This window comes from Mobula birostris, chromosome 5 (genome assembly GCF_030028105.1).
Source record: "Mobula birostris isolate sMobBir1 chromosome 5, sMobBir1.hap1, whole genome shotgun sequence".
Taxonomy (NCBI): Eukaryota; Metazoa; Chordata; class Chondrichthyes; order Myliobatiformes; family Myliobatidae; genus Mobula; species Mobula birostris.
This window is the reverse complement of record NC_092374.1, coordinates 197,472,465-197,484,566: the sequence shown is the minus strand read 5'-3', so window position 1 is coordinate 197,484,566 and position 12,102 is coordinate 197,472,465. Positions and strand designations below refer to the sequence as shown.

The 12,102-nt window shown below is 44.8% G+C and overlaps 1 non-coding gene and 1 pseudogene across 1 annotated transcript; one reads left to right on the top strand and one right to left on the bottom strand.

The window, feature by feature from the left end:
• The first annotated feature begins 4,143 nt into the window (after nt 1–4,143).
• On the top strand, nt 4,144–5,542 carry LOC140197435 (heat shock 70 kDa protein 1-like; annotated as a pseudogene).
• A 1,932-nt stretch (nt 5,543–7,474) lies between these two features.
• Nucleotides 7,475–7,638, bottom strand: LOC140198545 (U1 spliceosomal RNA). Its single transcript, XR_011886198.1, has one exon. It is a non-coding gene; the product is annotated as a U1 spliceosomal RNA (small nuclear RNA).
• Nucleotides 7,639–12,102: the final 4,464 nt, after the last annotated feature.

Here is a 12,102-nt window from a genome sequence, read left to right as displayed (position 1 = left end):
ATTGTCCTTAAGACACTCCTTTGCAGAGTCTTCAACAGTGCAGCCTCTTCTTCAAAGACATCATTTAACAGCTCTAAAGCTATTTTTATTCACTGCTTATCAACTTTTTGTGACAATATTTCTTCTGAAATATCGTCCTCAAAATATACAATCAATGCCTCATACATGTTTATGATTGCCTGCAGTGTAACGTGTCTAGACAGCATCTCACTTTATTCACTGGTCTGAAAGCAACAGCTTCATTTCCAGAAGTGTTTGCAATTCCTTTAAAAGTGCATCTTTTAGTTGAAGATTGAGAAAACACCCAGAAACCTCCCAGGCCATGCTCTTTTCTTGCTGCTGCCATCAGGTGGAGGTAAAAGTGCCTCAGGATTCACACCACCAGATTCATGAACAGTTACTACCCCCCAGCCATCAGGTTCTTCAACAGAAGGGGATATCTACACTCATTTAAGGACTCTGTTATATTTTCACAATGAGTGCAGTGGATAGAGGGGAACAGGTGAATGTCATATACTTGGATTTCCAGAGGGCGTTCGATAAGGTGCTGCAGAAGAGACTTATAAATAAGTCGGATGCATGGTGTCAGAGGAAGTGTATTGGCATGGATAGTGGATTGGTTAACCGATAGAAGGCAGAGAGTCGGCATAAATGGGTGCTTCCCCGGTTAGCAGCCTGTGGTGAGTGGGATGTCACAGGGCCCGCAACTGTTTACCATTTACATTGATAATTTGGAAGAGGGGACTGAGTGTAGTGTAGCAAAATATGCTGATGACACTAAACTGAGTGGAAAAGCAAATTGTACAGAGGATATGGAGAGTCTGCAGAGGGATATAGATAGGTTAAGTGAGTGGGCCAAGGTCTGGCAGATGGAATACAATGTTGGTAAATGCAAGGTCATCCACTTTGGAAGGAATAATAGAAGAGTAGATTATTATTTAAATGGTGAAAGATTGCAGCATGCTGTTGTGCAGAGGGACTTGGGAGTGCTTGTTCATGAATCGCAAAAAGTTGGCTTGCAAGTACGGTAGGTTAGTAAGAAGGCGAATGGAATATTGGCCTGCATTGCTAGAGGGATTGAATTCAAGAGCAGGGAAGTCATGCTGCAATTATACAGGGTACTGGTGAGGCCACACCTGCAGTACTGTGTGAAGTTCTGGTCTCTATACTTGAGGAAGGATATACTGGTTTGGTGGCAGTGCAGAAGAGAGTCACCAGGCTGATTCCAGGGATGAAGGGGTTAACCTGTGAGGACAGATTGAGTCACCTGGGACTATACTCTCTGGAGTTCAGAAGAATGAGAGGGGATCTTATAGAAACATACAAAAGTTTGAAAGGGATAGATAAGGTAGAAGTAGAAAACTTGTTTCCATCGGCAGGTGAGACTAGAACTGGGGGACATTGCCTCAAGATTCAGGGGAGAAGATTTAGGACGGAGATGAGGAAAAACTGTTTTTCCCAGAGAGTGGTAAATCTGTGGAATTCTCAGCCCAGGGAAGCAGTTGAGGCTTCTTCACTAAATATTTTTAGGAAACAGTTCGATAGGTTTTTGCATAGTAAGGGAATTAAGGGATATGGGGAAAGGCAAGCAGATGGAGCTGAGCTTACAGACAGATCAGCCATGATCTTATTGAATGGCGGGGAAGGCTCGATGGGCCGGATGGCCTTCTCCTGCTCCTATTTCTTATGTTATTTCATGCTCGTTACTTATTGCTATTTATTTATATTTGCACAGCTTGTTTACTGTTTACAGTTCTGGATGTTTACAGTTCACAGTTACTGTTCTATAGATTTGCTAAGTATGCCCACAGAATAAGAATCTCAGGGTTGTATGTGGTGACACGTATGTACTCTGAGAAGAAATCTTACTTTGAACTTTGATAACGTCAAGAAATGCAAACACGTAATTTTTGCTTCTCCAGCTGTCCGGGGTTTGGACACACTTTTCCATTTGTTCATCAGTGTGTTGAACTGAATGTATGCAGGGATTCATTTCAATAGCCAACAAAATGCTGTCAATAAGAACTTGCTCTCCTCTGGATTTGATCGTTTTCGCTCTCCTTCATCTGCCCCCTCACAAAACACAGGTAGGGCCTGTAGCGAGTAATGAAGGATTTTCTTACCGAAGCTTTTGTACACCATCCATATGTGATTTGCTTGCTAAATGACGTTTCAAAAAGACAAGTTTCCAAATATCACTCCACTTCTTTCCACTTGTAAATTCTCCAGCAACTCTTGCATCTGTGACAACCCACACAGGTAACACCATTTTCTGCATTCTACATAAATATTTCTCATAGCTGAACGTTCCAAACTCTCAGGCTTTCAGTGCAGCTTTTTCAATTGTTTCATTAAGCCATTCCACTTCAAATGAACCGCTCTTCACACGGCCTTAGACCACCTGGACAGGATGCTGTTTGTTGTCACCATCAATATTTAACACCACCATTCCCACAGTCCTGATCAACAAGCTATGAACACTACCTCACTGCTTTTTTTAAAATTTGTGCTTTTATACTGTAGTACTTATCGTAATTTAACTGTTTAATATGCATATATATATGCTTACTGTAATAAAGTATTGTCTTAGAGTGCGTCTGTGCTCTAGCAGGTCCATTTGAATGTTCTCCATGCTGTTCATTCAGACGCTCTTCTGCACACCACTGTTGTACCACATGGTTACTTGAGTTACTGTCACCTTCCTGTCGTCCAGAACCAGTCTGACCGTTCTCCTCCGACCACTCTCAACAACGAGGCATTTTTGCTCACTGCATGGTTTTTGTTTTACACACCATTCTCTGTAAACCTTAGCGAATATTGTGAACGAACATCCCAGAGATCATTAGTTTCTGAGATACTCAAACCACCCTGTCTGGCACCAACAGGCATTCCACAGTAAAAATCACATTTCTTCCTCAATCCAATGTTTGGTCTGGACAACAACTTGACCATGTCTGCATGCAATTATGCACTGAGCTGCTGCCACATGATTGGCTGTTTAGTTGTTTGCATTAACCAGCAGACACACAGCTGTACCTAGTAAAGTGGTCACTGAGTGTCCGTCTGTGACAAACCCGATTCTGATCTGGAGCTGATCCTAGCACCTTACACCTCTGGCCCAAGGGAACCTCCAGCAGCGGGTCAACATATTAGGGCAATATCACTAATACAGACATCATCCACAACCTCCACAAGTCTTCTGTATCCTCCAGGACTACATCTCAGCATTGAGCCAAATTAAACAGTAAAGCTTTCCGACACCACAGCCATGAAATTGTTATAAAATAAAATTAATGCTCTGGCTGATTAATCTCAGCCGGCTTTTACACCATTTTTTAAATGTTCATGCTGGTTTTACCTTAATTAATTACTTTCCGCACTGTCGCCAAATATCTAAGATCGCCACTCAATCTTACAATATCATGCTGTATTCTGGCCAATCCACGGCTAAAGAAAGAGAAAGGCTCCCGGTCAGAGGTGAGGCGGAGTTCAGCGCTGTCAACCTCGATAGAAAGTCACTAAAAAGTCATCGGGTTAATTTCAATCCCATTAACAAATAAAATAAATGATTTCCATCGTAAATTGTCGTTACATAAATCTGAAAAACAATATTATCCCCACACCACATACACACTTGATGTTTGTTTCATAACCGACACTACACGGGGAGTATCGCTGAGAGCCCGCAAGCCGCTGGGACTTTGCGAAAATTCTGGAGGTGGCGAGGTAGATCTGGTGCAGAGTCTGGGAGAATCTGACAACACTAACATCGCTGCGTTACGGATAACCTTTTACCCAGAGGAAATCTCCTCCATGGTGCTGACCAAGATGAAGGAAATTGCTGAGGCTTACCTTGGCAGCAGAGTCACCAATGCTGTCATCACTGTTCCTGCTTACTTCAATGACTCCCAACGCCAGGCAACCAAAGATGCTGGTGTGATAGCTGGTCTCAATGTCCTGCGTGTCATCAATGAGCCAACAGCAGCTGCCATTGCCTATGGTCTGGACAAGAAAGGCAAAGGGGAGCGTAATGTTCTCATCTTTGACCTGGGTGGTGGCACCTTCGATGTGTCCATTCTCTCCATCGATGACGGTATCTTTGAAGTGAAATCAACAGCTGGTGATACCCACCTGGGAGGAGAAGACTTTGACAACCGCATGGTCAATCATTTCAGTGAGGAGTTCAAGCTGAAATACAAGAAAGACATCAGCCAGAACAAGAGAGCGGTGAGGAGGCTGCGGACAGCCTGTGACAGAGCAAAGAGAACGCTGTCTTCCAGCACCCAAGCCAGTATTGAGATTGACTCTCTGTTTGAGGGTGTTGATTTCTACACCTCTATCACAAGGGCTCGCTTTGAGGAGCTGAACTCTGACCTGTTCAGGGGCACTCTGGAGCCAGTGGAGAAAGCCCTGAGAGATGCCAAGCCGGACAAATCCCAGATCCATGAAATTGTCCTGGTCGGCGGCTCCACCCGAATCCCCAAGATCCAGAAGCTGCTGCAAGATTTCTTCAACGGTAGGGAGCTAAACAAGAGCATCAACCCCGATGAGGCCGTGGCCTATGGAGCAGCTGTCCAGGCGGCCATTCTGATGGGCGACAAGTCGGAGAATGTTCAGGATCTGCTACTCCTAGATGTTGCTGCTCTGTCATTGGGGCTGGAGACGGCAGGTGGAGTCATGACCACCCTTATCAAGCGTAACACCACCATCCTCACCAAGCAGACCCAGATCTTCAGCACCTACTCTGATAACCAGCCTGGTGTCCTTATTCAGGTGTTTGAAGGCGAGAGAGCCATGACCAAGGACAACAACCTTCTGGGCAAGTTTGAGTTGAGTGGCATCCCTCCCGCTCTTCGTGGCGTACCCCAGATTGAGGTGACCTTCGATATTGACGCCAATGGCATTCTCAGTGTCTCTGCTGTTGACAAGAGCACCGGGAAAACAAACAAGATCACCATCACCAACGACAAGGGCAGGCTGAGTAAGGTGGAAATTGACAGGATGGTGCAAGATGCAGAGAAGTACAAGAATGAGGATGAAATGCAGCGGCAGAAGATTGCAGCCAAGAACTTCCTGGCTTCAACATGAAGGGCTCTGTGGAGGATGAGAAGATGGCCGGAAAGATCAGTGCTGAGGACAAGAGAAAAGTCATTGTCCTGTGGAACCAGACAATATCCTGGCTGGAGAAGAATCAGATGGCAGAGAAGGAGGAGTTTGAGCACAAGCAGAAAGAGCTGGAAGAACTCAGCAATCCCATCATTGCTAAACTGTACCAAGGAGCAGCCACAGGGGAATCGTGCAGGGCACAGGCTGGGACTGCCAGTTCTGCCGGACCAGCTATTGAGGAGGTGGATTAAAAGACTGTAAATGTGACTGTCTGGGGCTTGCACGGTTTGAGCTCTCTCGACACTTCAGTGGGTCTGATGCTGATGTTGGCACTTGGGAATAGTCTTCACTGTAACACCACGGGGTCATGTCAATGTCCTGAATCTGGCTGTGATGTACTAATTGTAAACACTGGTAACTGGGTCTATTCAATTCCTTTGATCTGGTTTTCTGTATTGGGTTGCTTTATTTTTTTTTAATGTCATCTGTTTTGGAATGTAAACTTTGTACAGTTTTAGTTATCTTGTAACATGTTTTTAATAAATCTTTAAATTTTTTAAAAATTGGGTGTAATTATATTTCATCATCAGAGAAAGAAAACTTGCCATTTTGTTGTATCACTGTATCTCAATAAATGTTCCCTCCTCTTCCTCCCTTTCCCAGGGATATCTAATTTCCAGCACACCTTCTTTCTGGATCTCTTTTGTCAACACTTCCACACTCTCACAGGTGCAGTTTGGCATTACTTTCCCAGAAGGCTTTTGGTTCTTCAAGAAGGTGACCAGTCCCCAAAGTTGACAGATCTAGTGATGTTGCCCTTCGCCAGTAGCTCCTGCAATGTCCCCAAAAACAGCTTAATTCGATGCCTTGGGAGAGAATCCCATATGCTGGGAATGACGATTGGTATTGGCAGCAGGCTGAGTTTTGAGGTGTGGGTTTGGACAGGTACATGGAGGGGAGGTGATTGACAGGTTGCGGGCAACTGGGACTAGCCGGGAGGATGCTGTGTGGGGCTTGGACAAGTTGGGTGGAAGGGCCATTTCCCAGCTGCATTCCACACAATTGTTGGCGTTTCTGTGCATCACCAACATTGTATCACGTCAGGATGTAAAGGAACTTTATCAGCCAAGGACAACCTGCAGCAGGTCTTCAAGGCACTGGAGTGATACCACCAACTCTAGATACACTTTATTTATACCACCGATATATGTTGTGAATTTTTTGTTTTGTGGCAGCAGAACATTGCAATACATTATAATTTTTAAAACTTTGTATAAAATACGATAAGAAATACATATAAAATAAATGAAATAATTATTGCAGAATGGCGGCAAAATATTGTGAGTTAGTAGGCTTGAGGTCAGAATTCTGATGGCAGGGATGAAGAAGTTGTTCCTGAAAAGTTGGGTGTGTGTCTTCTGGCTCCTGTACCTCCTCCTTGAAAGTCAGGCAGTATCTATGTTGGGAAATGAACAGTGGACCAACAGCAGACTGTAAGCAGAAACTCATCAAATCCACTGGCAACAAGTATCCTGCTCATGGACTTTATCTCTTGGCCCGAGGACCAAGTTAAACTATTTTACCACAGTGAGACATTCCTGCATTAACGCCGTGTTGATTGGCGCCTGTGGCATTTAAAACTATCTTCCTTAAATAGTGAACTTCCTCTGCCCTCTACAATCGAACATGGAGGATTGAATACGGGGTGGAAAAAATACTCCAAGGGACAAAAGATGCTATGATCGGCACCAACATACGTTAAGTGCCGGCTGAAGTCATCATCTGCAGAGGGAAACGGACAGTCGACGTTTCGGATTAGACAGACCCTTGATCTGGAGTTTTCAACTCTGTCCCGAAGGAGTTGTAATCTTGAGATTATGATTCCTGGATGTGGATATTAAGGGAGGAAATATCGCCTTGGGTCTGAAAGTTGGAAAAAATATCCGATGAATGTTTCTTTCGGGTTCTTCTCCACTGCGAGTGGGAGTGGTTGGGTGGCGCGGAATATACCCCTCAACTACGGTTGTGTTATAGAAGATGAAGTAGCAGAGTGCCACGTGAGTGAGTAAAATTTGAAAACTGTACAGAATGAAATAGTCATGAATTCAGAGTTATTGAATGGTTTGTCGTAAATAATTTTCTCAAGTGTATTTTGTTTGGAGAAAACGGATGGGAGAAGGTAAGTCGCCGCCGAGACCCATCAGCAGGGCCCCCAGTATTTTTGTAACCTTACAAGGGAGTGGGTCTGGAAGCAGCGAGACGTACGAAGTGAACCATCGGTCGTCAATACACGCACTGAGTACGGGAAGACTGTACACAACTTGCAGAAAACTCTTAACAGGGGAATCTCTGTCTTTAGATTAGAAATCAGGGGAGAGCGCGAACGCAGTCCCCCACTACCACAAATTTTGCAGTCGAGTATCCCGCATTTGGGGACATCGCAGGCGTCAGCACACCCGAAGTGCAATGGGATAGCCTCGTCCTGGGAGAACCGCCTTAATGATCACGGTCTCTCCCCTGCCAGGTAAGTATGCTTTTTCTTCTCTGCCATCCACGTGCATGCTTAACCCACACCCCTCAATATTCAGGCAAACAAATGTTCTAAAGATCTATTTCCTACTATTCCACGTGCTCCTCCTAAAATACTGTTAGCATAAATGCCACAAATCTAGATTATTTGATTAACTGCTGTAGTTTACTGGTGACAAATCCCAGACCTTAATCTGCATGTTTTCTAAAAAAGGAAATGTGCGCCACGATTGGCTTTGCAGCGACTGGTCGTTGCCGAACCTGACCGCACGGTGTCAGTGTTTTCCTTGAGGAAATGCAGGGAGCTGCCTGAGGCCCACAGGGTGAATGAACAGACGACCCCGCAGACCGGGATTGCTCTAGAAAGGCTGCAGGGGAGATTAGCCAGGATGTCGCAGGGGGGTCAGCTTTTCACTTATGATGGGAGACTGAACACAGGACAGCACACGAACGGATCTTTCGGCTCAAAATGCCTGTGCACAGACATCCCACCCTGCAAAAAACGCTCACCCCCTCCGCCGCCCCACAGTGGCGGCGCCAGAGCTTTTTGCTTGCTGGTGCTACGGAGAGTCTGATTTATTCAGTGATGGTGCTGAGGGATGCACTGTATGGTAATATGTATTCGCAAGGCCAGACGCGTGGCGTTAAAAAGTCAGTTTCAAGCATTATGTGCCTACTATAAATGCCTCTGTATATTCACAAGCAACAGCAATTGATAGATCTAATATAGAAGTGAACTGTTACAGTGTCAACGGCATCGGAGACAACCTGGGCTACACGGAGCACAAACAAAAAAAACAAACAGAGCATCCGAGCAACAGCGGACAACGTGAATCACGCACCAATCCCGCAATCAGCGTCAAATGCGTGTTTTTCAACTGAAAAACACAAAATGAACCCACTGATATTCGCATTACATAGACAGCAATGCCAAAAGATACACTGTTATGAAAGTGAAAACAGGCAAATAACAGAAGCAAGGCTTTACCAGGAGTTGGACAAATCGTACTCTGACCATGCAATACCTCAACTAATTCGGCTATTGAATTTAAAACAAAAATCAACAGAATCACGCTTGGAAGTCTAAGGAAAACCAGTAGGCTTAATAGCAGTCAATGTAGTATTTTAGGATTTGCAGGAAACATAAGGACTATGGGGTAGAAAATAATAATAATAATTGGAATTAACCTTGGCCCAAATTTTTAAAAAATCAACTGCACTCACCATTAATGTTTTCAGAGAAGTACAATCTGTCTGTTGTTGTGATTGGTGGCGAAAGCATCAACGATTTTCTGGATGTCAAGTGCTTTGGTCCTCCGGCTGTTTATGGCCAATAGAGCCAAGTTGCTGTTCCCAGCATCAACGCTGCTATTCCTTAAGTAGTTTTTGACGCGTCTGAGGCAAGAGAAACTCCGTTCGCATGAGGCAGATGTAACAGGAAGAGTCAGTGATATGCAGGTCAGTTTGTATAAATCTATAAAAGCATCGCGGTAGGGTCTCATTAGAGCTAGAAATTCCACTGTGTCATTCACTGTCTGCCTTTGCTTTTGTTTTGTTTCCAGCAGACGCTGAACCTGATGTAGCTCTGCAGTCAGGTTCACTTCAGTCACTGCATAGTATTCGGCAATTGGCCAAAGACAATTCTTCACGAGGAAGAACTTGTGTTTGGGACTCAATGCTGAGACTCCAGTCAGAACACCACCAGTCACAATTAAGAACTGTCTTTGCATTTCAGTCAGAAGTCTGTCCATAACAGGATAGAAACAGTGCTCGCGAAGGTCATCAGAGGATGTGACAGGTGTGCGTTCGGTTTGGGCCTCAACAACAAAAATCATGTAGGCGGCGAGGTGGCTGGGCCTGTCTCCTTTCATGTGGTCTGCTCTGTATACCGGCCTTGACGCACAGGTCCCTAGCTCTTGCCTGAATTTCACTCCATGATTCCTCTCCCCATTTTGCTGAGAGTGCATCGATGATAGACTGAGCCAAGTCCACAGCGGATGAAAGCTCCTAACTGGGAGATCGTAGCTGGGCTGACATGAACTTGGTGACTCGGAATAAATCCTCAAATAGAGTGAGAAGTAAAGCAAACTGCTCGTCAATCAGTCCATTTACAGCTCTGACCTCCGTTTTCCTTCGTGAATTTGGTTGACCCGTAATATCCTGTAGTGTAGCTAGAATGGCAGGGAGTGATTTCCTTATAGCCCACAAAGCTGTATACTGCCATGCCCAGCGTTTGTCTGACAATTTCTTCAACTCCACGGGCTGTGCAGTTGATTCCAGTTCTCTCTGTCTCTTCATGAAAAGATCATGGGCAACAGAGTTGAAAATAAGTTGTAAAGCAGCTGCACAGTTTCAAAAAACTCACCCGCTTGTGGTACATTGCTCACAACATCCACTAAAACAAGGTTAAGTCTGTGAGCATGGCAGTGTATATATAATGCCTGCGGGACCTCTTTCCTGAACCTCTCTTGTACCCCGTTATTGCACCCGGACATCACTGTCATAACACTGACCTATGTAGGTGTTCTTATCAATAACACACTGGGCGCGTGTCTGTTCAATGCTTTTAAGAAGCGACTCTGCACCCAACCTTTCTGCTGAGGTGAAGTGCAAGAATTCTTCACGCACTGTTTCGTTATTCAAATACCGCACCACCACTGATATTTGCTCCTTTTTGCTCAAGTCTTTACTTTCATCCACCATGATGGCAAAATATCCAGCCTCCTTGATTTCTGCACTTATTGACATCTGACCGTATCTGCCATAATACACATAATTTCATTTTGGATATCGTGATGGGTGGATTTTGCATTTCCAGGATTGTCCTCTATTTTTTTTAGCTACAGTCTTATCAAACTTCTCAATTACACTGAGAAACTCAACAAAGTTTCCCCTATTGCCAGATCCATCATTCTCCCGGTGTCCTCGCTGGGCAATGCCTTGGCACGCAGTATAGCGTAGAGACACAACCACTGCTCTCATATACTCACAATTTTCTTGGACAGTCTTTGCATGTCCTTTATCAAGCATATTTCCCAATCTTGAACCGTCTTGTTTCTCAATCTGAATTCAGCCCATGCCTCCATAGCAAACTTATGCGCTGCACTTACATGGTGGGTTTTGAAAGCTGTTGTAGCTTTCCGCCAATTGCTGTAACCGGTGACAGTGAAGATAGACTCAGAATGGAACCCATGTCCTCCACACAGGAAATGCCTGCATGCGAAGCAGAATGTAGCATCTTTTGAGATTGAATATTCCAGCCAGGAGTACAGTCAAACCAGCCACAAAGAAAACTCCTCTGCTAATTGCCAAACTGTTGCATGCAGCGAAGGGTACTTTTTCAATGCTAGCCGACAGGGTCCTTCCTCAGGGTGTTGGCTAACATCGCTAACAGTATTCCCACTCGCACTAAGAGCAGCTACATCCACGTCCTCTTCCGAATCCCGCTCCATTTCTTCTTCCTCTACTTCGCCCTCACACTCCTTCAATGAACTGCTGTCGTCCTCATCCCCACTTACTTCTTTCTGCATGTCACTTTCAATTAAGACAGGCTCAGGCTGAGACACCACTGATTCCTCTGGATGAGGACGTTTTCTGACTAAAAATCGATCTGTTTTTCACGCCAGCCAAAATAATGCACGTGCCAGGCCCATGCTCGCTTGTAAAAGCACAATGCGTGTGTGGGGGGCATCCGTTAGTCTCGTGAGACCATAGATCTGCACCTGGATGTATACTATCAATCTCTCGCGTGAGTGAGAGCCACTGACGTCACCTTAAGTGATCTTAGATCAGCTTAACTGATCTGAGGACAGCAACGGCAAGACATTGACAACGAACGAATAAGCAGAAGTGTAGAGTGGATCTGACAGTTTATAACTTCATTGCTGTGTGGTTGCTATGGTAATTGGGGGCACTGTTTCACTAGATCAACTGGAGAAACAAGCTGTATTCAAAACTATACAGAGAAAGCAAAGCAGCTGCAGTTTTAATTTCTTGGTGGTGCTATTGCAATTTCTGCTGGGGCTATAGCCCCAGCTAGCATCACTTTAGCGCCGCCCCTGCGCCCCCCGCAACCCCATATCTCCCCCCCACGGTCGACCTCCAAGGGTGTATGTAATACTTTGTTTAGTGATTTTGTGTAATCTGTAAACCAAGTTGGGTATATGCAGAAATGTGATATTAATATATGTACTAATATTATGTTATCATGTTTATTCCATTACAACTTTAAGCAAGTCTACAGGGAGTTTTGCCTCATCACGTAGGACATCAATAAAATAGCTCCTTAGCAGATTATTTGATTAGCTGCTGTAGCTTATTGCTGGGAATTCCCAGACCTTAATCTGCATGTTTGCTAAAATAGGAAATGTGCGCCACGATTGGTTTTGCAGTGACTGGTCGTTGTCGAACCCGACCGCACGGTGTCAGTGTTTTCATTGAGGAAATGCAGGGAGCTGCCTGAGGCCC